Consider the following 23121-nt stretch of genomic DNA (forward strand, 5'->3'; position numbering starts at 1 on the left):
GTAACTTGTCATCTTTCATGTTCAACAACCCACCAATCACGTCTGAAATTGGAATCACAGAAGGTCAAAAGCATGCTTACTGCAAGTCCAGGAAGGTCTTTCCATATCAATAGAAGATGTCGTCCCTGGGTGGGCTCGAACCACCAACCTTTAGATTAACAGTCTAACGCGCTAACCAATTGCGCCACAGAGACTTGTGGTGTGATTGACCATCAGCAGGCCAAAGTCACAGGAAAGCTCATGACATGTTCAGTCAGAGGTTTTCACATCGAGGAGCACTGCAAACTGAAAAATCTCGTCCCTGGGTGGGCTCGAACCACCAACCTTTAGATTAACAGTCTAACGCGCTAACCAGTTGCGCCACAGAGACTTGCTCTGTCAGTGAACCTAACCATCTGCGATCTTATTCTACATGGAGTTTTCAACACAACACCACTTTGTTCCAATGGTTGTATCTACTTGCAATGAAAGTGACGCAGCATATTCAAGGAAGTACTAATGTAGTTTTCTAACTTTTGTAAGCTTTTTGAATGGTCTTCAATGGGCAAAAATGTAGCGCAATGGTCTTCATCGCAAAATGTCATAAAAAGGTATCTGGCAGAAGTACATTTATGCACAATCATGAATATCATTTAATATATATCTTAAACGACTGCGTTTTCGTGAATGTAATATATAATCGCCAAGCCCATACAAAATATTAGGGGACTGACCATGGAAGTATGATGTAATGGTGAGTCACTTTCATGGAGTATAGGTACACATACACACACACACACTATCTCAACATTGACCTCCAAATAATTCCTCCACACTAACGATGTTCTTATAGCTGTATTCATATTGATAAATGTTGTGGTCATTAAAGACATAAATGTAAATGATGAGGATCTTCATGCCAGATTGACATAAATGACAATGTCATACTAGCCAGATTAATACGAATAAATGATATGTTCCTTGGAGACCACAGAATGGTCAAGATATAGAGTAACAGAAGATGACAGACAATTGACCCCCATTTTTCCAGTAGGTATAGTAACTTTTCATCTTTCATGTTCAACAACCCACCAATCACGTCTGAAATTGGAATCACAGAAGGTCAAAAGCATGCTTACTGCAAGTCCAGGAAGGTCTTTCCATATCAATAGAAGATGTCGTCCCTGGGTGGGCTCGAACCACCAACCTTTAGATTAACAGTCTAACGCGCTAACCAATTGCGCCACAGAGACTTGTGGTGTGATTGACCATCAGCAGGCCAAAGTCACAGGAAAGCTCATGACATGTTCAGTCAGAGGTTTTCACATCGAGGAGCACTGCAAACTGAAAAATCTCGTCCCTGGGTGGGCTCGAACCACCAACCTTTAGATTAACAGTCTAACGCGCTAACCAGTTGCGCCACAGAGACTTGCTCTGTCAGTGAACCTAACCATCTGCGATCTTATTCTACATGGAGTTTTCAACACAACACCACTTTGTTCCAATGGTTGTATCTACTTGCAATGAAAGTGACGCAGCATATTCAAGGAAGTACTAATGTAGTTTTCTAACTTTTGTAAGCTTTTTGAATGGTCTTCAATGGGCAAAAATGTAGCGCAATGGTCTTCATCGCAAAATGTCATAAAAAGGTATCTGGCAGAAGTACATTTATGCACAATCATGAATATCATTTAATATATATCTTAAACGACTGCGTTTTCGTGAATGTAATATATAATCGCCAAGCCCATACAAAATATTAGGGGACTGACCATGGAAGTATGATGTAATGGTGAGTCACTTTCATGGAGTATAGGTACACATACACACACACACACACACACACACACTATCTCAACATTTACCTCCAAATAATTCCTCCACACTAACGATGTTCTTATAGCTGTATTCATATTGATAAATGTTGTGGTCATTAAAGACATAAATGTAAATGATGAGGATCTTCATGCCAGATTGACATAAATGACAATGTCATACTAGCCGGATTAATACGAATAAATGATATGTTCCTTGGAGACCACAGAATGGTCAAGATATTGAGTAACAGAAGATGACAGACAATTGACCCCCATTTTTCCAGTAGGTATAGTAACTTGTCATCTTTCATGTTCAACAACCCACCAATCACGTCTGAAATTGGAATCACAGAAGGTCAAAAGCATGCTTACTGCAAGTCCAGGAAGGTCTTTCCATATCAATAGAAGATGTCGTCCCTGGGTGGGCTCGAACCACCAACCTTTAGATTAACAGTCTAACGCGCTAACCAATTGCGCCACAGAGACTTGTGGTGTGATTGACCATCAGCAGGCCAAAGTCACAGGAAAGCTCATGACATGTTCAGTCAGAGGTTTTCACATCGAGGAGCACTGCAAACTGAAAAATCTCGTCCCTGGGTGGGCTCGAACCACCAACCTTTAGATTAACAGTCTAACGCGCTAACCAGTTGCGCCACAGAGACTTGCTCTGTCAGTGAACCTAACCATCTGCGATCTTATTCTACATGGAGTTTTCAACACAACACCACTTTGTTCCAATGGTTGTATCTACTTGCAATGAAAGTGACGCAGCATATTCAAGGAAGTACTAATGTAGTTTTCTAACTTTTGTAAGCTTTTTGAATGGTCTTCAATGGGCAAAAATGTAGCGCAATGGTCTTCATCGCAAAATGTCATAAAAAGGTATCTGGCAGAAGTACATTTATGCACAATCATGAATATCATTTAATATATATCTTAAACGACTGCGTTTTTCGTGAATGTAATATATAATCGCCAAGCCCATACAAAATATTAGGGGACTGACCATGGAAGTATGATGTAATGGTGAGTCACTTTCATGGAGTATAGGTACACATCACACACACACACACACACACACACTATCTCAACATTGACCTCCAAATAATTCCTCCACACTAACGATGTTCTTATAGCTGTATTCATATTGATAAATGTTGTGGTCATTAAAGACATAAATGTAAATGATGAGGATCTTCATGCCAGATTGACATAAATGACAATGTCATACTAGCCAGATTAATACGAATAAATGATATGTTCCTTGGAGACCACAGAATGGTCAAGATATTGAGTAACAGAAGATGACAGACAATTGACCCCCATTTTTCCAGTAGGTATAGTAACTTGTCATCTTTCATGTTCAACAACCCACCAATCACGTCTGAAATTGGAATCACAGAAGGTCAAAAGCATGCTTACTGCAAGTCCAGGAAGGTCTTTCCATATCAATAGAAGATGTCGTCCCTGGGTGGGCTCGAACCACCAACCTTTAGATTAACAGTCTAACGCGCTAACCAATTGCGCCACAGAGACTTGTGGTGTGATTGACCATCAGCAGGCCAAAGTCACAGGAAAGCTCATGACATGTTCAGTCAGAGGTTTTCACATCGAGGAGCACTGCAAACTGAAAAATCTCATCCCTGGGTGGGCTCGAACCACCAACCTTTAGATTAACAGTCTAACGCGCTAACCAGTTGCGCCACAGAGACTTGCTCTGTCAGTGAACCTAACCATCTGCGATCTTATTCTACATGGAGTTTTCAACACAACAACACTTTGTTCCAATGGTTGTATCTACTTGCAATGAAAGTGACGCAGCATTTCAAGGAAGTAGTAATGTAGTTTTCTAACTTTTGTAAGCTTTTTGAATGGTCTTCAATGGGCAAAAATGTAGCGCAATGGTCTTCATCGCAAAATGTCATAAAAAGGTATCTGGCAGAAGTACATTTATGCACAATCATGAATATCATTTAATATATATCTTAAACGACTGCGTGTTTCGTGAATGTAATATATAATCGCCAAGCCCATACAAAATATTAGGGGACTGACCATGGAAGTATGATGTAATGGTGAGTCACTTTCATGGAGTATAGGTACACATAACACACACACACACACACACACTATCTCAACATTTACCTCCAAATAATTCCTCCACACTAACGATGTTCTTATAGCTGTATTCATATTGATAAATGTTGTGGTCATTAAAGACATAAATGTAAATGATGAGGATCTTCATGCCAGATTGACATAAATGACAATGTCATACTAGCCAGATTAATACGAATAAATGATATGTTCCTTGGAGACCACAGAATGGTCAAGATATTGAGTAACAGAAGATGACAGACAATTGACCCCCATTTTTCCAGTAGGTATAGTAACTTGTCATCTTTCATGTTCAACAACCCACCAATCACGTCTGAAATTGGAATCACAGAAGGTCAAAAGCATGCTTACTGCAAGTCCAGGAAGGTCTTTCCATATCAATAGAAGATGTCGTCCCTGGGTGGGCTCGAACCACCAACCTTTAGATTAACAGTCTAACGCGCTAACCAATTGCGCCACAGAGACTTGTGGTGTGATTGACCATCAGCAGGCCAAAGTCACAGGAAAGCTCATGACATGTTCAGTCAGAGGTTTTCACATCGAGGAGCACTGCAAACTGAAAAATCTCGTCCCTGGGTGGGCTCGAACCACCAACCTTTAGATTAACAGTCTAACGCGCTAACCAGTTGCGCCACAGAGACTTGCTCTGTCAGTGAACCTAACCATCTGCGATCTTATTCTACATGGAGTTTTCAACACAACAACACTTTGTTCCAATGGTTGTATCTACTTGCAATGAAAGTGACGCAGCATTTCAAGGAAGTACTAATGTAGTTTTCTAACTTTTGTAAGCTTTTTGAATGGTCTTCAATGGGCAAAAATGTAGCGCAATGGTCTTCATCGCAAAATGTCATAAAAAGGTATCTGGCAGAAGTACATTTATGCACAATCATGAATATCATTTAATATATATCTTAAACGACTGCGTTTTTCGTGAATGTAATATATAATCGCCAAGCCCATACAAAATATTAGGGGACTGACCATGGAAGTATGATGTAATGGTGAGTCACTTTCATGGCGTATAGGTACACATACACACACACACACACACTATCTCAACATTGACCTCCAAATAATTCCTCCACACTAACGATGTTCTTATAGCTGTATTCATATTGATAAATGTTGTGGTCATTAAAGACATAAATGTAAATGATGAGGATCTTCATGCCAGATTGACATAAATGACATTGTCATACTAGCCGGATTAATACGAATAAATGATATGTTCCTTGGAGACCACAGAATGGTCAAGATATTGAGTAACAGAAGATGACAGACAATTGACCCCCATTTTTCCAGTAGGTATAGTAACTTGTCATCTTTCATGTTCAACAACCCACCAATCACGTCTGAAATTGGAATCACAGAAGGTCAAAAGCATGCTTACTGCAAGTCCAGGAAGGTCTTTCCATATCAATAGAAGATGTCGTCCCTGGGTGGGCTCGAACCACCAACCTTTAGATTAACAGTCTAACGCGCTAACCAATTGCGCCACAGAGACTTGTGGTGTGATTGACCATCAGCAGGCCAAAGTCACAGGAAAGCTCATGACATGTTCAGTCAGAGGTTTTCACATCGAGGAGCACTGCAAACTGAAAAATCTCGTCCCTGGGTGGGCTCGAACCACCAACCTTTAGATTAACAGTCTAACGCGCTAACCAGTTGCGCCACAGAGACTTGCTCTGTCAGTGAACCTAACCATCTGCGATCTTATTCTACATGGAGTTTTCAACACAACAACACTTTGTTCCAATGGTTGTATCTACTTGCAATGAAAGTGACGCAGCATTTCAAGGAAGTAGTAATGTAGTTTTCTAACTTTTGTAAGCTTTTTGAATGGTCTTCAATGGGCAAAAATGTAGCGCAATGGTCTTCATCGCAAAATGTCATAAAAAGGTATCTGGCAGAAGTACATTTATGCACAATCATGAATATCATTTAATATATATCTTAAACGACTGCGTTTTTCGTGAATGTAATATATAATCGCCAAGCCCATACAAAATATTAGGGGACTGACCATGGAAGTATGATGTAATGGTGAGTCACTTTCATGGAGTATAGGTACACATAAACACACACACACACACACACACTATCTCAACATTTACCTCCAAATAATTCCTCCACACTAACGATGTTCTTATAGCTGTATTCATATTGATAAATGTTGTGGTCATTAAAGACATAAATGTAAATGATGAGGATCTTCATGCCAGATTGACATAAATGACAATGTCATACTAGCCAGATTAATACGAATAAATGATATGTTCCTTGGAGACCACAGAATGGTCAAGATATTGAGTAACAGAAGATGACAGACAATTGACCCCCATTTTTCCAGTAGGTATAGTAACTTGTCATCTTTCATGTTCAACAACCCACCAATCACGTCTGAAATTGGAATCACAGAAGGTCAAAAGCATGCTTACTGCAAGTCCAGGAAGGTCTTTCCATATCAATAGAAGATGTCGTCCCTGGGTGGGCTCGAACCACCAACCTTTAGATTAACAGTCTAACGCGCTAACCAATTGCGCCACAGAGACTTGTGGTGTGATTGACCATCAGCAGGCCAAAGTCACAGGAAAGCTCATGACATGTTCAGTCAGAGGTTTTCACATCGAGGAGCACTGCAAACTGAAAAATCTCGTCCCTGGGTGGGCTCGAACCACCAACCTTTAGATTAACAGTCTAACGCGCTAACCAGTTGCGCCACAGAGACTTGCTCTGTCAGTGAACCTAACCATCTGCGATCTTATTCTACATGGAGTTTTCAACACGACAACACTTTGTTCCAATGGTTGTATCTACTTGCAATGAAAGTGACGCAGCATTTTCAAGGAAGTAGTAATGTAGTTTTCTAACTTTTGTAAGCTTTTTGAATGGTCTTCAATGGGCAAAAATGTAGCGCAATGGTCTTCATCGCAAAATGTCATAAAAAGGTATCTGGCAGAAGTACATTTATGCACAATCATGAATATCATTTAATATATATCTTAAACGACTGCGTTTTCGTGAATGTAATATATAATCGCCAAGCCCATACAAAATATTAGGGGACTGACCATGGAAGTATGATGTAATGGTGAGTCACTTTCATGGAGTATAGGTACACATACACACACACACACACACACACACACTATCTCAACATTTACCTCCAAATAATTCCTCCACACTAACGATGTTCTTATAGCTGTATTCATATTGATAAATGTTGTGGTCATTAAAGACATAAATGTAAATGATGAGGATCTTCATGCCAGATTGACATAAATGACAATGTCATACTAGCCAGATTAATACGAATAAATGATATGTTCCTTGGAGACCACAGAATGGTCAAGATATTGAGTAACAGAAGATGACAGACAATTGACCCCCATTTTTCCAGTAGGTATAGTAACTTGTCATCTTTCATGTTCAACAACCCACCAATCACGTCTGAAATTGGAATCACAGAAGGTCAAAAGCATGCTTACTGCAAGTCCAGGAAGGTCTTTCCATATCAATAGAAGATGTCGTCCCTGGGTGGGCTCGAACCACCAACCTTTAGATTAACAGTCTAACGCGCTAACCAATTGCGCCACAGAGACTTGTGGTGTGATTGACCATCAGCAGGCCAAAGTCACAGGAAAGCTCATGACATGTTCAGTCAGAGGTTTTCACATCGAGGAGCACTGCAAACTGAAAAATCTCGTCCCTGGGTGGGCTCGAACCACCAACCTTTAGATTAACAGTCTAACGCGCTAACCAGTTGCGCCACAGAGACTTGCTCTGTCAGTGAACCTAACCATCTGCGATCTTATTCTACATGGAGTTTTCAACACAACACCACTTTGTTCCAATGGTTGTATCTACTTGCAATGAAAGTGACGCAGCATTTCAAGGAAGTACTAATGTAGTTTTCTAACTTTTGTAAGCTTTTTGAATGGTCTTCAATGGGCAAAAATGTAGCGCAATGGTCTTCATCGCAAAATGTCATAAAAAGGTATCTGGCAGAAGTACATTTATGCACAATCATGAATATCATTTAATATATATCTTAAACGACTGCGTTTTTCGTGAATGTAATATATAATCGCCAAGCCCATACAAAATATTAGGGGACTGACCATGGAAGTATGATGTAATGGTGAGTCACTTTCATGGCGTATAGGTACACATAAACACACACACACACACACACTATCTCAACATTTGACCTCCAAATAATTCCTCCACACTAACGATGTTCTTATAGCTGTATTCATATTGATAAATGTTGTGGTCATTAAAGACATAAATGTAAATGATGAGGATCTTCATGCCAGATTGACATAAATGACATTGTCATACTAGCCGGATTAATACGAATAAATGATATGTTCCTTGGAGACCACAGAATGGTCAAGATATTGAGTAACAGAAGATGACAGACAATTGACCCCCATTTTTCCAGTAGGTATAGTAACTTGTCATCTTTCATGTTCAACAACCCACCAATCACGTCTGAAATTGGAATCACAGAAGGTCAAAAGCATGCTTACTGCAAGTCCAGGAAGGTCTTTCCATATCAATAGAAGATGTCGTCCCTGGGTGGGCTCGAACCACCAACCTTTAGATTAACAGTCTAACGCGCTAACCAATTGCGCCACAGAGACTTGTGGTGTGATTGACCATCAGCAGGCCAAAGTCACAGGAAAGCTCATGACATGTTCAGTCAGAGGTTTTCACATCGAGGAGCACTGCAAACTGAAAAATCTCGTCCCTGGGTGGGCTCGAACCACCAACCTTTAGATTAACAGTCTAACGCGCTAACCAGTTGCGCCACAGAGACTTGCTCTGTCAGTGAACCTAACCATCTGCGATCTTATTCTACATGGAGTTTTCAACACAACACCACTTTGTTCCAATGGTTGTATCTACTTGCAATGAAAGTGACGCAGCATTTCAAGGAAGTACTAATGTAGTTTTCTAACTTTTGTAAGCTTTTTGAATGGTCTTCAATGGGCAAAAATGTAGCGCAATGGTCTTCATCGCAAAATGTCATAAAAAGGTATCTGGCAGAAGTACATTTATGCACAATCATGAATATCATTTAATATATATCTTAAACGACTGCGTTTTCGTGAATGTAATATATAATCGCCAAGCCCATACAAAATATTAGGGGACTGACCATGGAAGTATGATGTAATGGTGAGTCACTTTCATGGAGTATAGGTACACATAAACACACACACACACACACACACTATCTCAACATTGACCTCCAAATAATTCCTCCACACTAACGATGTTCTTATAGCTGTATTCATATTGATAAATGTTGTGGTCATTAAAGACATAAATGTAAATGATGAGGATCTTCATGCCAGATTGACATAAATGACAATGTCATACTAGCCAGATTAATACGAATAAATGATATGTTCCTTGGAGACCACAGAATGGTCAAGATATTGAGTAACAGAAGATGACAGACAATTGACCCCCATTTTTCCAGTAGGTATAGTAACTTGTCATCTTTCATGTTCAACAACCCACCAATCACGTCTGAAATTGGAATCACAGAAGGTCAAAAGCATGCTTACTGCAAGTCCAGGAAGGTCTTTCCATATCAATAGAAGATGTCGTCCCTGGGTGGGCTCGAACCACCAACCTTTAGATTAACAGTCTAAAGCGCTAACCAATTGCGCCACAGAGACTTGTGGTGTGATTGACCATCAGCAGGCCAAAGTCACAGGAAAGCTCATGACATGTTCAGTCAGAGGTTTTCACATCGAGGAGCACTGCAAACTGAAAAATCTCGTCCCTGGGTGGGCTCGAACCACCAACCTTTAGATTAACAGTCTAACGCGCTAACCAGTTGCGCCACAGAGACTTGCTCTGTCAGTGAACCTAACCATCTGCGATCTTATTCTACATGGAGTTTTCAACACGACAACACTTTGTTCCAATGGTTGTATCTACTTGCAATGAAAGTGACGCAGCATTTTCAAGGAAGTACTAATGTAGTTTTCTAACTTTTGTAAGCTTTTTGAATGGTCTTCAATGGGCAAAAATGTAGCGCAATGGTCTTCATCGCAAAATGTCATAAAAAGGTATCTGGCAGAAGTACATTTATGCACAATCATGAATATCATTTAATATATATCTTAAACGACTGCGTTTTCGTGAATGTAATATATAATCGCCAAGCCCATACAAAATATTAGGGGACTGACCATGGAAGTATGATGTAATGGTGAGTCACTTTCATGGAGTATAGGTACACATACACACACACACACACACACACTATCTCAACATTGACCTCCAAATAATTCCTCCACACTAACGATGTTCTTATAGCTGTATTCATATTGATAAATGTTGTGGTCATTAAAGACATAAATGTAAATGATGAGGATCTTCATGCCAGATTGACATAAATGACAATGTCATACTAGCCAGATTAATACGAATAAATGATATGTTCCTTGGAGACCACAGAATGGTCAAGATATTGAGTAACAGAAGATGACAGACAATTGACCCCCATTTTTCCAGTAGGTATAGTAACTTGTCATCTTTCATGTTCAACAACCCACCAATCACGTCTGAAATTGGAATCACAGAAGGTCAAAAGCATGCTTACTGCAAGTCCAGGAAGGTCTTTCCATATCAATAGAAGATGTCGTCCCTGGGTGGGCTCGAACCACCAACCTTTAGATTAACAGTCTAACGCGCTAACCAATTGCGCCACAGAGACTTGTGGTGTGATTGACCATCAGCAGGCCAAAGTCACAGGAAAGCTCATGACATGTTCAGTCAGAGGTTTTCACATCGAGGAGCACTGCAAACTGAAAAATCTCGTCCCTGGGTGGGCTCGAACCACCAACCTTTAGATTAACAGTCTAACGCGCTAACCAGTTGCGCCACAGAGACTTGCTCTGTCAGTGAACCTAACCATCTGCGATCTTATTCTACATGGAGTTTTCAACACAACACCACTTTGTTCCAATGGTTGTATCTACTTGCAATGAAAGTGACGCAGCATATTCAAGGAAGTAGTAATGTAGTTTTCTAACTTTTGTAAGCTTTTTGAATGGTCTTCAATGGGCAAAAATGTAGCGCAATGGTCTTCATCGCAAAATGTCATAAAAAGGTATCTGGCAGAAGTACATTTATGCACAATCATGAATATCATTTAATATATATCTTAAACGACTGCGTTTTCGTGAATGTAATATATAATCGCCAAGCCCATACAAAATATTAGGGGACTGACCATGGAAGTATGATGTAATGGTGAGTCACTTTCATGGCGTATAGGTACACATACACACACACACACACACACACTATCTCAACATTGACCTCCAAATAATTCCTCCACACTAACGATGTTCTTATAGCTGTATTCATATTGATAAATGTTGTGGTCATTAAAGACATAAATGTAAATGATGAGGATCTTCATGCCAGATTGACATAAATGACAATGTCATACTAGCCAGATTAATACGAATAAATGATATGTTCCTTGGAGACCACAGAATGGTCAAGATATTGAGTAACAGAAGATGACAGACAATTGACCCCCATTTTTCCAGTAGGTATAGTAACTTGTCATCTTTCATGTTCAACAACCCACCAATCACGTCTGAAATTGGAATCACAGAAGGTCAAAAGCATGCTTACTGCAAGTCCAGGAAGGTCTTTCCATATCAATAGAAGATGTCGTCCCTGGGTGGGCTCGAACCACCAACCTTTAGATTAACAGTCTAACGCGCTAACCAATTGCGCCACAGAGACTTGTGGTGTGATTGACCATCAGCAGGCCAAAGTCACAGGAAAGCTCATGACATGTTCAGTCAGAGGTTTTCACATCGAGGAGCACTGCAAACTGAAAAATCTCGTCCCTGGGTGGGCTCGAACCACCAACCTTTAGATTAACAGTCTAACGCGCTAACCAGTTGCGCCACAGAGACTTGCTCTGTCAGTGAACCTAACCATCTGCGATCTTATTCTACATGGAGTTTTCAACACAACACCACTTTGTTCCAATGGTTGTATCTACTTGCAATGAAAGTGACGCAGCATATTCAAGGAAGTACTAATGTAGTTTTCTAACTTTTGTAAGCTTTTTGAATGGTCTTCAATGGGCAAAAATGTAGCGCAATGGTCTTCATCGCAAAATGTCATAAAAAGGTATCTGGCAGAAGTACATTTATGCACAATCATGAATATCATTTAATATATATCTTAAACGACTGCGTTTTCGTGAATGTAATATATAATCGCCAAGCCCATACAAAATATTAGGGGACTGACCATGGAAGTATGATGTAATGGTGAGTCACTTTCATGGAGTATAGGTACACATACACACACACACACACACACACTATCTCAACATTGACCTCCAAATAATTCCTCCACACTAACGATGTTCTTATAGCTGTATTCATATTGATAAATGTTGTGGTCATTAAAGACATAAATGTAAATGATGAGGATCTTCATGCCAGATTGACATAAATGACAATGTCATACTAGCCAGATTAATACGAATAAATGATATGTTCCTTGGAGACCACAGAATGGTCAAGATATTGAGTAACAGAAGATGACAGACAATTGACCCCCATTTTTCCAGTAGGTATAGTAACTTGTCATCTTTCATGTTCAACAACCCACCAATCACGTCTGAAATTGGAATCACAGAAGGTCAAAAGCATGCTTACTGCAAGTCCAGGAAGGTCTTTCCATATCAATAGAAGATGTCGTCCCTGGGTGGGCTCGAACCACCAACCTTTAGATTAACAGTCTAACGCGCTAACCAATTGCGCCACAGAGACTTGTGGTGTGATTGACCATCAGCAGGCCAAAGTCACAGGAAAGCTCATGACATGTTCAGTCAGAGGTTTTCACATCGAGGAGCACTGCAAACTGAAAAATCTCGTCCCTGGGTGGGCTCGAACCACCAACCTTTAGATTAACAGTCTAACGCGCTAACCAGTTGCGCCACAGAGACTTGCTCTGTCAGTGAACCTAACCATCTGCGATCTTATTCTACATGGAGTTTTCAACACGACAACACTTTGTTCCAATGGTTGTATCTACTTGCAATGAAAGTGACGCAGCATTTTCAAGGAAGTAGTAATGTAGTTTTCTAACTTTTGTAAGCTTTTTGAATGGTCTTCAATGGGCAAAAATGTAGCGCAATGGTCTTCATCGCAAAATGTCATAAAAAGGTATCTGGCAGAAGTACATTTATGCACAATCATGAATATCATTTAATATATATCTTAAACGACCGCGTTTTCGTGAATGTAATATATAATCGCCAAGCCCATACAAAATATTAGGGGACTGACCATGGAAGTATGATGTAATGGTGAGTCACTTTCATGGCGTATAGGTACACATACACACACACACACACACACACTATCTCAACATTGACCTCCAAATAATTCCTCCACACTAACGATGTTCTTATAGCTGTATTCATATTGATAAATGTTGTGGTCATTAAAGACATAAATGTAAATGATGAGGATCTTCATGCCAGATTGACATAAATGACATTGTCATACTAGCCGGATTAATACGAATAAATGATATGTTCCTTGGAGACCACAGAATGGTCAAGATATTGAGTAACAGAAGATGACAGACAATTGACCCCCATTTTTCCAGTAGGTATAGTAACTTGTCATCTTTCATGTTCAACAACCCACCAATCACGTCTGAAATTGGAATCACAGAAGGTCAAAAGCATGCTTACTGCAAGTCCAGGAAGGTCTTTCCATATCAATAGAAGATGTCGTCCCTGGGTGGGCTCGAACCACCAACCTTTAGATTAACAGTCTAACGCGCTAACCAATTGCGCCACAGAGACTTGTGGTGTGATTGACCATCAGCAGGCCAAAGTCACAGGAAAGCTCATGACATGTTCAGTCAGAGGTTTTCACATCGAGGAGCACTGCAAACTGAAAAATCTCGTCCCTGGGTGGGCTCGAACCACCAACCTTTAGATTAACAGTCTAACGCGCTAACCAGTTGCGCCACAGAGACTTGCTCTGTCAGTGAACCTAACCATCTGCGATCTTATTCTACATGGAGTTTTCAACACAACACCACTTTGTTCCAATGGTTGTATCTACTTGCAATGAAAGTGACGCAGCATTTCAAGGAAGTAGTAATGTAGTTTTCTAACTTTTGTAAGCTTTTTGAATGGTCTTCAATGGGCAAAAATGTAGCGCAATGGTCTTCATCGCAAAATGTCATAAAAAGGTATCTGGCAGAAGTACATTTATGCACAATCATGAATATCATTTAATATATATCTTAAACGACTGCGTTTTCGTGAATGTAATATATAATCGCCAAGCCCATACAAAATATTAGGGGACTGACCATGGAAGTATGATGTAATGGTGAGTCACTTTCATGGAGTATAGGTACACATACACACACACACACACACACACTATCTCAACATTGACCTCCAAATAATTCCTCCACACTAACGATGTTCTTATAGCTGTATTCATATTGATAAATGTTGTGGTCATTAAAGACATAAATGTAAATGATGAGGATCTTCATGCCAGATTGACATAAATGACAATGTCATACTAGCCAGATTAATACGAATAAATGATATGTTCCTTGGAGACCACAGAATGGTCAAGATATTGAGTAACAGAAGATGACAGACAATTGACCCCCATTTTTCCAGTAGGTATAGTAACTTGTCATCTTTCATGTTCAACAACCCACCAATCACGTCTGAAATTGGAATCACAGAAGGTCAAAAGCATGCTTACTGCAAGTCCAGGAAGGTCTTTCCATATCAATAGAAGATGTCGTCCCTGGGTGGGCTCGAACCACCAACCTTTAGATTAACAGTCTAACGCGCTAACCAATTGCGCCACAGAGACTTGTGGTGTGATTGACCATCAGCAGGCCAAAGTCACAGGAAAGCTCATGACATGTTCAGTCAGAGGTTTTCACATCGAGGAGCACTGCAAACTGAAAAATCTCGTCCCTGGGTGGGCTCGAACCACCAACCTTTAGATTAACAGTCTAACGCGCTAACCAGTTGCGCCACAGAGACTTGCTCTGTCAGTGAACCTAACCATCTGCGATCTTATTCTACATGGAGTTTTCAACACGACAACACTTTGTTCCAATGGTTGTATCTACTTGCAATGAAAGTGACGCAGCATATTCAAGGAAGTACTAATGTAGTTTTCTAACTTTTGTAAGCTTTTTGAATGGTCTTCAATGGGCAAAAATGTAGCGCAATGGTCTTCATCGCAAAATGTCATAAAAAGGTATCTGGCAGAAGTACATTTATGCACAATCATGAATATCATTTAATATATATCTTAAACGACTGCGTTTTCGTGAATGTAATATATAATCGCCAAGCCCATACAAAATATTAGGGGACTGACCATGGAAGTATGATGTAATGGTGAGTCACTTTCATGGCGTATAGGTACACATACACACACACACACACACACTATCTCAACATTTACCTCCAAATAATTCCTCCACACTAACGATGTTCTTATAGCTGTATTCATATTGATAAATGTTGTGGTCATTAAAGACATAAATGTAAATGATGAGGATCTTCATGCCAGATTGACATAAATGACATTGTCATACTAGCCAGATTAATACGAATAAATGATATGTTCCTTGGAGAACACAGAATGGTCAAGATATTGAGTAACAGAAGATGACAGACAATTGACCCCCATTTTTCCAGTAGGTATAGTAACTTGTCATCTTTCATGTTCAACAACCCACCAATCACGTCTGAAATTGGAATCACAGAAGGTCAAAAGCATGCTTAATGCAAGTCCAGGAAGGTCTTTCCAAATCAATAGAAGATGGTGTCCCTGGGTGGGCTCGAACCACCAACCTTTAGATTAACAGTCTAACGCGCTAACCAATTGCGCCGCAGAGACTTGTGGTATGATTGACCATCAGCAGGCCAAAGTCACAGGAAAGCTCATGACATGTTCAGTCAGAGGTTTTCACATCGAGGAGCACTGCAAACTGAAAAATCTCGTCCCTGGGTGGGCTCGAACCACCAACCTTTAGATTAACAGTCTAACGCGCTAACCAGTTGCGCCACAGAGACTTGCTCTGTCAGTGAACCTAACCATCTGCGATCTTATTCTACATGGAGTTTTCAACACAACACCACTTTGTTCCAATGGTTGTATCTACTTGCAATGAAAGTGACGCAGCATATTCAAGGAAGTAGTAATGTAGTTTTCTAACTTTTGTAAGCTTTTTGAATGGTCTTCAATGGGCAAAAATGTAGCGCAATGGTCTTCATCGCAAAATGTCATAAAAAGGTATCTGGCAGAAGTACATTTATGCACAATCATGAATATCATTTAATATATATCTTAAACGACTGCGTTTTCGTGAATGTAATATATAATCGCCAAGCCCATACAAAATATTAGGGGACTGACCATGGAAGTATGATGTAATGGTGAGTCACTTTCATGGCGTATAGGTACACATACACACACACACACACACTATCTCAACATTTACCTCCAAATAATTCCTCCACACTAACGATGTTCTTATAGCTGTATTCATATTGATAAATGTTGTGGTCATTAAAGACATAAATGTAAATGATGAGGATCTTCATGCCAGATTGACATAAATGACAATGTCATACTAGCCAGATTAATACGAATAAATGATATGTTCCTTGGAGACCACAGAATGGTCAAGATATTGAGTAACAGAAGATGACAGACAATTGACCCCCATTTTTCCAGTAGGTATAGTAACTTGTCATCTTTCATGTTCAACAACCCACCAATCACGTCTGAAATTGGAATCACAGAAGGTCAAAAGCATGCTTACTGCAAGTCCAGGAAGGTCTTTCCATATCAATAGAAGATGTCGTCCCTGGGTGGGCTCGAACCACCAACCTTTAGATTAACAGTCTAACGCGCTAACCAATTGCGCCACAGAGACTTGTGGTGTGATTGACCATCAGCAGGCCAAAGTCACAGGAAAGCTCATGACATGTTCAGTCAGAGGTTTTCACATCGAGGAGCACTGCAAACTGAAAAATCTCGTCCCTGGGTGGGCTCGAACCACCAACCTTTAGATTAACAGTCTAACGCGCTAACCAGTTGCGCCACAGAGACTTGCTCTGTCAGTGAACCTAACCATCTGCGATCTTATTCTACATGGAGTTTTCAACACGACAACACTTTGTTCCAATGGTTGTATCTACTTGCAATGAAAGTGACGCAGCATTTTCAAGGAAGTAGTAATGTAGTTTTCTAACTTTTGTAAGCTTTTTGAATGGTCTTCAATGGGCAAAAATGTAGCGCAATGGTCTTCATCGCAAAATGTCATAAAAAGGTATCTGGCAGAAGTACATTTATGCACAATCATGAATATCATTTCATATATATCTTAAACGACTGCGTTTTCGTGAATGTAATATATAATCGCCAAGCCCATACAAAATATTAGGGGACTGACCATGGAAGTATGATGTAATGGTGAGTCACTTTCATGGCGTATAGGTACACATACACACACACACACACACACACACTATCTCAACATTTACCTCCAAATAATTCCTCCACACTAACGATGTTCTTATAGCTGTATTCATATTGATAAATGTTGTGGTCATTAAAGACATAAATGTAAATGATGAGGATCTTCATGCCAGATTGACATAAATGACATTGTCATACTAGCCGGATTAATACGAATAAATGATATGTTCCTTGGAGACCACAGAATGGTCAAGATATTGAGTAACAGAAGATGACAGACAATTGACCCCCATTTTTCCAGTAGGTATAGTAACTTGTCATCTTTCATGTTCAACAACCCACCAATCACGTCTGAAATTGGAATCACAGAAGGTCAAAAGCATGCTTACTGCAAGTCCAGGAAGGTCTTTCCATATCAATAGAAGATGTCGTCCCTGGGTGGGCTCGAACCACCAACCTTTAGATTAACAGTCTAACGCGCTAACCAGTTGCGCCACAGAGACTTGCTCTGTCAGTGAACCTAACCATCTGCGATCTTATTCTACATGGAGTTTTCAACACAACACCACTTTGTTCCAATGGTTGTATCTACTTGCAATGAAAGTGACGCAGCATATTCAAGGAAGTACTAATGTAGTTTTCTAACTTTTGTAAGCTTTTTGAATGGTCTTCAATGGGCAAAAATGTAGCGCAATGGTCTTCATCGCAAAATGTCATAAAAAGGTATCTGGCAGAAGTACATTTATGCACAATCATGAATATCATTTAATATATATCTTAAACGACTGCGTTTTCGTGAATGTAATATATAATCGCCAAGCCCATACAAAATATTAGGGGACTGACCATGGAAGTATGATGTAATGGTGAGTCACTTTCATGGAGTATAGGTACACATACACACACACACACACACACACTATCTCAACATTGACCTCCAAATAATTCCTCCACACTAATGATGTTCTTATAGCTGTATTCATATTGATAAATGTTGTGGTCATTAAAGACATAAATGTAAATGATGAGGATCTTCATGCCAGATTGACATAAATGACATTGTCATACTAGCCGGATTAATACGAATAAATTATATGTTCCTTGGAGACCACAGAATGGTCAAGATATTGAGTAACAGAAGATGACAGACAATTGACCCCCATTTTTCCAGTAGGTATAGTAAACTTGTCATCTTTCATGTTCAACAACCCACCAATCACGTCTGAAATTGGAATCACAGAAGGTCAAAAGCATGCTTACTGCAAGTCCAGGAAGGTCTTTCCATATCAATAGAAGATGTCGTCCCTGGGTGGGCTCGAACCACCAACCTTTAGATTAACAGTCTAACGCGCTAACCAATTGCGCCACAGAGACTTGTGGTGTGATTGACCATCAGCAGGCCAAAGTCACAGGAAAGCTCATGACATGTTCAGTCAGAGGTTTTCACATCGAGGAGCACTGCAAACTGAAAAATCTCGTCCCTGGGTGGGCTCGAACCACCAACCTTTAGATTAACAGTCTAACGCGCTAACCAGTTGCGCCACAGAGACTTGCTCTGTCAGTGAACCTAACCATCTGCGATCTTATTCTACATGGAGTTTTCAACACAACAACACTTTGTTCCAATGGTTGTATCTACTTGCAATGAAAGTGACGCAGCATTTTCAAGGAAGTAGTAATGTAGTTTTCTAACTTTTGTAAGCTTTTTGAATGGTCTTCAATGGGCAAAAATGTAGCGCAATGGTCTTCATCGCAAAATGTCATAAAAAGGTATCTGGCAGAAGTACATTTATGCACAATCATGAATATCATTTAATATATATCTTAAACGACTGCGTTTTCGTGAATGTAATATATAATCGCCAAGCCCATACAAAATATTAGGGGACTGACCATGGAAGTATGATGTAATGGTGAGTCACTTTCATGGCGTATAGGTACACATACACACACACACACACACTATCTCAACATTGACCTCCAAATAATTCCTCCACACTAACGATGTTCTTATAGCTGTATTCATATTGATAAATGTTGTGGTCATTAAAGACATAAATGTAAATGATGAGGATCTTCATGCCAGATTGACATAAATGACATTGTCATACTAGCCGGATTAATACGAATAAATGATATGTTCCTTGGAGACCACAGAATGGTCAAGATATTGAGTAACAGAAGATGACAGACAATTGACCCCCATTTTTCCAGTAGGTATAGTAACTTGTCATCTTTCATGTTCAACAACCCACCAATCACGTCTGAAATTGGAATCACAGAAGGTCAAAAGCATGCTTACTGCAAGTCCAGGAAGGTCTTTCCATATCAATAGAAGATGTCGTCCCTGGGTGGGCTCGAACCACCAACCTTTAGATTAACAGTCTAACGCGCTAACCAATTGCGCCACAGAGACTTGTGGTGTGATTGACCATCAGCAGGCCAAAGTCACAGGAAAGCTCATGACATGTTCAGTCAGAGGTTTTCACATCGAGGAGCACTGCAAACTGAAAAATCTCGTCCCTGGGTGGGCTCGAACCACCAACCTTTAGATTAACAGTCTAACGCGCTAACCAGTTGCGCCACAGAGACTTGCTCTGTCAGTGAACCTAACCATCTGCGATCTTATTCTACATGGAGTTTTCAACACGACAACACTTTGTTCCAATGGTTGTATCTACTTGCAATGAAAGTGACGCAGCATTTTCAAGGAAGTAGTAATGTAGTTTTCTAACTTTTGTAAGCTTTTTGAATGGTCTTCAATGGGCAAAAATGTAGCGCAATGGTCTTCATCGCAAAATGTCATAAAAAGGTATCTGGCAGAAGTACATTTATGCACAATCATGAATATCATTTAATATATATCTTAAACGACTGCGTTTTCGTGAATGTAATATATAATCGCCAAGCCCATACAAAATATTAGGGGACTGACCATGGAAGTATGATGTAATGGTGAGTCACTTTCATGGAGTATAGGTACACATACACACACACACACACACACACTATCTCAACATTTACCTCCAAATAATTCCTCCACACTAACGATGTTCTTATAGCTGTATTCATATTGATAAATGTTGTGGTCATTAAAGACATAAATGTAAATGATGAGGATCTTCATGCCAGATTGACATAAATGACATTGTCATACTAGCCGGATTAATACGAATAAATGATATGTTCCTTGGAGACCACAGAATGGTCAAGATATTGAGTAACAGAAGATGACAGACAATTGACCCCCATTTTTCCAGTAGGTATAGTAACTTGTCATCTTTCATGTTCAACAACCCACCAATCACGTCTGAAATTGGAATCACAGAAGGTCAAAAGCATGCTTACTGCAAGTCCAGGAAGGTCTTTCCATATCAATAGAAGATGTCGTCCCTGGGTGGGCTCGAACCACCAACCTTTAGATTAACAGTCTAACGCGCTAACCAATTGCGCCACAGAGACTTGTGGTGTGATTGACCATCAGCAGGCCAAAGTCACAGGAAAGCTCATGACATGTTCAGTCAGAGGTTTTCACATCGAGGAGCACTGCAAACTGAAAAATCTCGTCCCTGGGTGGGCTCGAACCACCAACCTTTAGATTAACAGTCTAACGCGCTAACCAGTTGCGCCACAGAGACTTGCTCTGTCAGTGAACCTAACCATCTGCGATCTTATTCTACATGGAGTTTTCAACACAACAACACTTTGTTCCAATGGTTGTATCTACTTGCAATGAAAGTGACGCAGCATTTCAAGGAAGTAGTAATGTAGTTTTCTAACTTTTGTAAGCTTTTTGAATGGTCTTCAATGGGCAAAAATGTAGCGCAATGGTCTTCATCGCAAAATGTCATAAAAAGGTATCTGGCAGAAGTACATTTATGCACAATCATGAATATCATTTAATATATATCTTAAACGACTGCGTTTTCGTGAATGTAATATATAATCGCCAAGCCCATACAAAATATTAGGGGACTGACCATGGAAGTATGATGTAATGGTGAGTCACTTTCATGGAGTATAGGTACACATACACACACACACACACACACACACACACACACTATCTCAACATTGACCTCCAAATAATTCCTCCACACTAACGATGTTCTTATAGCTGTATTCATATTGATAAATGTTGTGGTCATTAAAGACATAAATGTAAATGATGAGGATCTTCATGCCAGATTGACATAAATGACATTGTCATACTAGCCGGATTAATACGAATAAATGATATGTTCCTTGGAGACCACAGAATGGTCAAGATATTGAGTAACAGAAGATGACAGACAATTGACCCCCATTTTTCCAGTAGGTATAGTAACTTGTCATCTTTCATGTTCAACAACCCACCAATCACGTCTGAAATTGGAATCACAGAAGGTCAAAAGCATGCTTACTGCAAGTCCAGGAAGGTCTTTCCATATCAATAGAAGATGTCGTCCCTGGGTGGGCTCGAACCACCAACCTTTAGATTAACAGTCTAACGCGCTAACCAATTGCGCCACAGAGACTTGTGGTGTGATTGACCATCAGCAGGCCAAAGTCACAGGAAAGCTCATGACATGTTCAGTCAGAGGTTTTCACATCGAGGAGCACTGCAAACTGAAAAATCTCGTCCCTGGGTGGGCTCGAACCACCAACCTTTAGATTAACAGTCTAACGCGCTAACCAGTTGCGCCACAGAGACTTGCTCTGTCAGTGAACCTAACCATCTGCGATCTTATTCTACATGGAGTTTTCAACACGACAACACTTTGTTCCAATGGTTGTATCTACTTGCAATGAAAGTGACGCAGCATTTTCAAGGAAGTAGTAATGTAGTTTTCTAACTTTTGTAAGCTTTTTGAATGGTCTTCAATGGGCAAAAATGTAGCGCAATGGTCTTCATCGCAAAATGTCATAAAAAGGTATCTGGCAGAAGTACATTTATGCACAATCATGAATATCATTTAATATATATCTTAAACGATCTGCGTTTCGTGAATGTAATATATAATCGCCAAGCCCATACAAAATATTAGGGGACTGACCATGGAAGTATGATGTAATGGTGAGTCACTTTCATGGCGTATAGGTACACATACACACACACACACACACTATCTCAACATTGACCTCCAAATAATTCCTCCACACTAACGATGTTCTTATAGCTGTATTCATATTGATAAATGTTGTGGTCATTAAAGACATAAATGTAAATGATGAGGATCTTCATGCCAGATTGACATAAATGACATTGTCATACTAGCCGGATTAATACGAATAAATGATATGTTCCTTGGAGACCACAGAATGGTCAAGATATTGAGTAACAGAAGATGACAGACAATTGACCCCCATTTTTCCAGTAGGTATAGTAACTTGTCATCTTTCATGTTCAACAACCCACCAATCACGTCTGAAATTGGAATCACAGAAGGTCAAAAGCATGCTTACTGCAAGTCCAGGAAGGTCTTTCCATATCAATAGAAGATGTCGTCCCTGGGTGGGCTCGAACCACCAACCTTTAGATTAACAGTCTAACGCGCTAACCAATTGCGCCACAGAGACTTGTGGTGTGATTGACCATCAGCAGGCCAAAGTCACAGGAAAGCTCATGACATGTTCAGTCAGAGGTTTTCACATCGAGGAGCACTGCA

General features: G+C 40.0%; 44 non-coding genes across 44 annotated transcripts; all 44 read right to left on the reverse strand.

The window, feature by feature from the left end:
* Positions 1–120: 120 nt before the first annotated feature.
* On the reverse strand, positions 121–194 carry trnan-guu. The gene has a single exon. It is a non-coding gene; the product is annotated as a tRNA-Asn (tRNA).
* Positions 195–296: 102 nt separating this feature from the next.
* On the reverse strand, positions 297–370 carry trnan-guu. The gene has a single exon. It is a non-coding gene; the product is annotated as a tRNA-Asn (tRNA).
* A 788-nt stretch (positions 371–1158) lies between these two features.
* Positions 1159–1232, reverse strand: trnan-guu. The gene has a single exon. It is a non-coding gene; the product is annotated as a tRNA-Asn (tRNA).
* Positions 1233–1334: 102 nt separating this feature from the next.
* On the reverse strand, positions 1335–1408 carry trnan-guu. Its single transcript has one exon. It is a non-coding gene; the product is annotated as a tRNA-Asn (tRNA).
* Positions 1409–2208: 800 nt separating this feature from the next.
* On the reverse strand, positions 2209–2282 carry trnan-guu. The gene has a single exon. It is a non-coding gene; the product is annotated as a tRNA-Asn (tRNA).
* Positions 2283–2384: 102 nt separating this feature from the next.
* trnan-guu lies at positions 2385–2458 on the reverse strand. The gene has a single exon. It is a non-coding gene; the product is annotated as a tRNA-Asn (tRNA).
* Positions 2459–3258: 800 nt separating this feature from the next.
* On the reverse strand, positions 3259–3332 carry trnan-guu. Its single transcript has one exon. It is a non-coding gene; the product is annotated as a tRNA-Asn (tRNA).
* A 102-nt stretch (positions 3333–3434) lies between these two features.
* Positions 3435–3508, reverse strand: trnan-guu. The gene has a single exon. It is a non-coding gene; the product is annotated as a tRNA-Asn (tRNA).
* A 797-nt stretch (positions 3509–4305) lies between these two features.
* trnan-guu lies at positions 4306–4379 on the reverse strand. The gene has a single exon. It is a non-coding gene; the product is annotated as a tRNA-Asn (tRNA).
* A 102-nt stretch (positions 4380–4481) lies between these two features.
* Positions 4482–4555, reverse strand: trnan-guu. Its single transcript has one exon. It is a non-coding gene; the product is annotated as a tRNA-Asn (tRNA).
* Positions 4556–5347: 792 nt separating this feature from the next.
* On the reverse strand, positions 5348–5421 carry trnan-guu. Its single transcript has one exon. It is a non-coding gene; the product is annotated as a tRNA-Asn (tRNA).
* A 102-nt stretch (positions 5422–5523) lies between these two features.
* On the reverse strand, positions 5524–5597 carry trnan-guu. Its single transcript has one exon. It is a non-coding gene; the product is annotated as a tRNA-Asn (tRNA).
* A 798-nt stretch (positions 5598–6395) lies between these two features.
* trnan-guu lies at positions 6396–6469 on the reverse strand. Its single transcript has one exon. It is a non-coding gene; the product is annotated as a tRNA-Asn (tRNA).
* Positions 6470–6571: 102 nt separating this feature from the next.
* trnan-guu lies at positions 6572–6645 on the reverse strand. The gene has a single exon. It is a non-coding gene; the product is annotated as a tRNA-Asn (tRNA).
* An 800-nt stretch (positions 6646–7445) lies between these two features.
* trnan-guu lies at positions 7446–7519 on the reverse strand. Its single transcript has one exon. It is a non-coding gene; the product is annotated as a tRNA-Asn (tRNA).
* A 102-nt stretch (positions 7520–7621) lies between these two features.
* trnan-guu lies at positions 7622–7695 on the reverse strand. Its single transcript has one exon. It is a non-coding gene; the product is annotated as a tRNA-Asn (tRNA).
* A 797-nt stretch (positions 7696–8492) lies between these two features.
* On the reverse strand, positions 8493–8566 carry trnan-guu. The gene has a single exon. It is a non-coding gene; the product is annotated as a tRNA-Asn (tRNA).
* A 102-nt stretch (positions 8567–8668) lies between these two features.
* Positions 8669–8742, reverse strand: trnan-guu. The gene has a single exon. It is a non-coding gene; the product is annotated as a tRNA-Asn (tRNA).
* A 797-nt stretch (positions 8743–9539) lies between these two features.
* On the reverse strand, positions 9540–9613 carry trnan-guu. The gene has a single exon. It is a non-coding gene; the product is annotated as a tRNA-Asn (tRNA).
* Positions 9614–9715: 102 nt separating this feature from the next.
* On the reverse strand, positions 9716–9789 carry trnan-guu. Its single transcript has one exon. It is a non-coding gene; the product is annotated as a tRNA-Asn (tRNA).
* A 796-nt stretch (positions 9790–10585) lies between these two features.
* trnan-guu lies at positions 10586–10659 on the reverse strand. The gene has a single exon. It is a non-coding gene; the product is annotated as a tRNA-Asn (tRNA).
* Positions 10660–10761: 102 nt separating this feature from the next.
* Positions 10762–10835, reverse strand: trnan-guu. Its single transcript has one exon. It is a non-coding gene; the product is annotated as a tRNA-Asn (tRNA).
* A 796-nt stretch (positions 10836–11631) lies between these two features.
* trnan-guu lies at positions 11632–11705 on the reverse strand. The gene has a single exon. It is a non-coding gene; the product is annotated as a tRNA-Asn (tRNA).
* A 102-nt stretch (positions 11706–11807) lies between these two features.
* On the reverse strand, positions 11808–11881 carry trnan-guu. The gene has a single exon. It is a non-coding gene; the product is annotated as a tRNA-Asn (tRNA).
* Positions 11882–12677: 796 nt separating this feature from the next.
* On the reverse strand, positions 12678–12751 carry trnan-guu. Its single transcript has one exon. It is a non-coding gene; the product is annotated as a tRNA-Asn (tRNA).
* Positions 12752–12853: 102 nt separating this feature from the next.
* trnan-guu lies at positions 12854–12927 on the reverse strand. Its single transcript has one exon. It is a non-coding gene; the product is annotated as a tRNA-Asn (tRNA).
* Positions 12928–13723: 796 nt separating this feature from the next.
* On the reverse strand, positions 13724–13797 carry trnan-guu. The gene has a single exon. It is a non-coding gene; the product is annotated as a tRNA-Asn (tRNA).
* A 102-nt stretch (positions 13798–13899) lies between these two features.
* On the reverse strand, positions 13900–13973 carry trnan-guu. The gene has a single exon. It is a non-coding gene; the product is annotated as a tRNA-Asn (tRNA).
* Positions 13974–14768: 795 nt separating this feature from the next.
* trnan-guu lies at positions 14769–14842 on the reverse strand. Its single transcript has one exon. It is a non-coding gene; the product is annotated as a tRNA-Asn (tRNA).
* A 102-nt stretch (positions 14843–14944) lies between these two features.
* trnan-guu lies at positions 14945–15018 on the reverse strand. The gene has a single exon. It is a non-coding gene; the product is annotated as a tRNA-Asn (tRNA).
* A 794-nt stretch (positions 15019–15812) lies between these two features.
* Positions 15813–15886, reverse strand: trnan-guu. Its single transcript has one exon. It is a non-coding gene; the product is annotated as a tRNA-Asn (tRNA).
* Positions 15887–15988: 102 nt separating this feature from the next.
* Positions 15989–16062, reverse strand: trnan-guu. Its single transcript has one exon. It is a non-coding gene; the product is annotated as a tRNA-Asn (tRNA).
* A 792-nt stretch (positions 16063–16854) lies between these two features.
* Positions 16855–16928, reverse strand: trnan-guu. Its single transcript has one exon. It is a non-coding gene; the product is annotated as a tRNA-Asn (tRNA).
* A 102-nt stretch (positions 16929–17030) lies between these two features.
* trnan-guu lies at positions 17031–17104 on the reverse strand. The gene has a single exon. It is a non-coding gene; the product is annotated as a tRNA-Asn (tRNA).
* Positions 17105–17902: 798 nt separating this feature from the next.
* Positions 17903–17976, reverse strand: trnan-guu. Its single transcript has one exon. It is a non-coding gene; the product is annotated as a tRNA-Asn (tRNA).
* A 797-nt stretch (positions 17977–18773) lies between these two features.
* On the reverse strand, positions 18774–18847 carry trnan-guu. Its single transcript has one exon. It is a non-coding gene; the product is annotated as a tRNA-Asn (tRNA).
* A 102-nt stretch (positions 18848–18949) lies between these two features.
* Positions 18950–19023, reverse strand: trnan-guu. The gene has a single exon. It is a non-coding gene; the product is annotated as a tRNA-Asn (tRNA).
* Positions 19024–19815: 792 nt separating this feature from the next.
* On the reverse strand, positions 19816–19889 carry trnan-guu. Its single transcript has one exon. It is a non-coding gene; the product is annotated as a tRNA-Asn (tRNA).
* Positions 19890–19991: 102 nt separating this feature from the next.
* On the reverse strand, positions 19992–20065 carry trnan-guu. Its single transcript has one exon. It is a non-coding gene; the product is annotated as a tRNA-Asn (tRNA).
* Positions 20066–20861: 796 nt separating this feature from the next.
* trnan-guu lies at positions 20862–20935 on the reverse strand. Its single transcript has one exon. It is a non-coding gene; the product is annotated as a tRNA-Asn (tRNA).
* Positions 20936–21037: 102 nt separating this feature from the next.
* trnan-guu lies at positions 21038–21111 on the reverse strand. Its single transcript has one exon. It is a non-coding gene; the product is annotated as a tRNA-Asn (tRNA).
* Positions 21112–21916: 805 nt separating this feature from the next.
* Positions 21917–21990, reverse strand: trnan-guu. The gene has a single exon. It is a non-coding gene; the product is annotated as a tRNA-Asn (tRNA).
* A 102-nt stretch (positions 21991–22092) lies between these two features.
* On the reverse strand, positions 22093–22166 carry trnan-guu. Its single transcript has one exon. It is a non-coding gene; the product is annotated as a tRNA-Asn (tRNA).
* A 792-nt stretch (positions 22167–22958) lies between these two features.
* Positions 22959–23032, reverse strand: trnan-guu. Its single transcript has one exon. It is a non-coding gene; the product is annotated as a tRNA-Asn (tRNA).
* Positions 23033–23121: the final 89 nt, after the last annotated feature.

This window comes from Coregonus clupeaformis, unplaced genomic scaffold (genome assembly GCF_020615455.1).
Source record: "Coregonus clupeaformis isolate EN_2021a unplaced genomic scaffold, ASM2061545v1 scaf3684, whole genome shotgun sequence".
NCBI classification, from domain to species: Eukaryota; Metazoa; Chordata; class Actinopteri; order Salmoniformes; family Salmonidae; genus Coregonus; species Coregonus clupeaformis.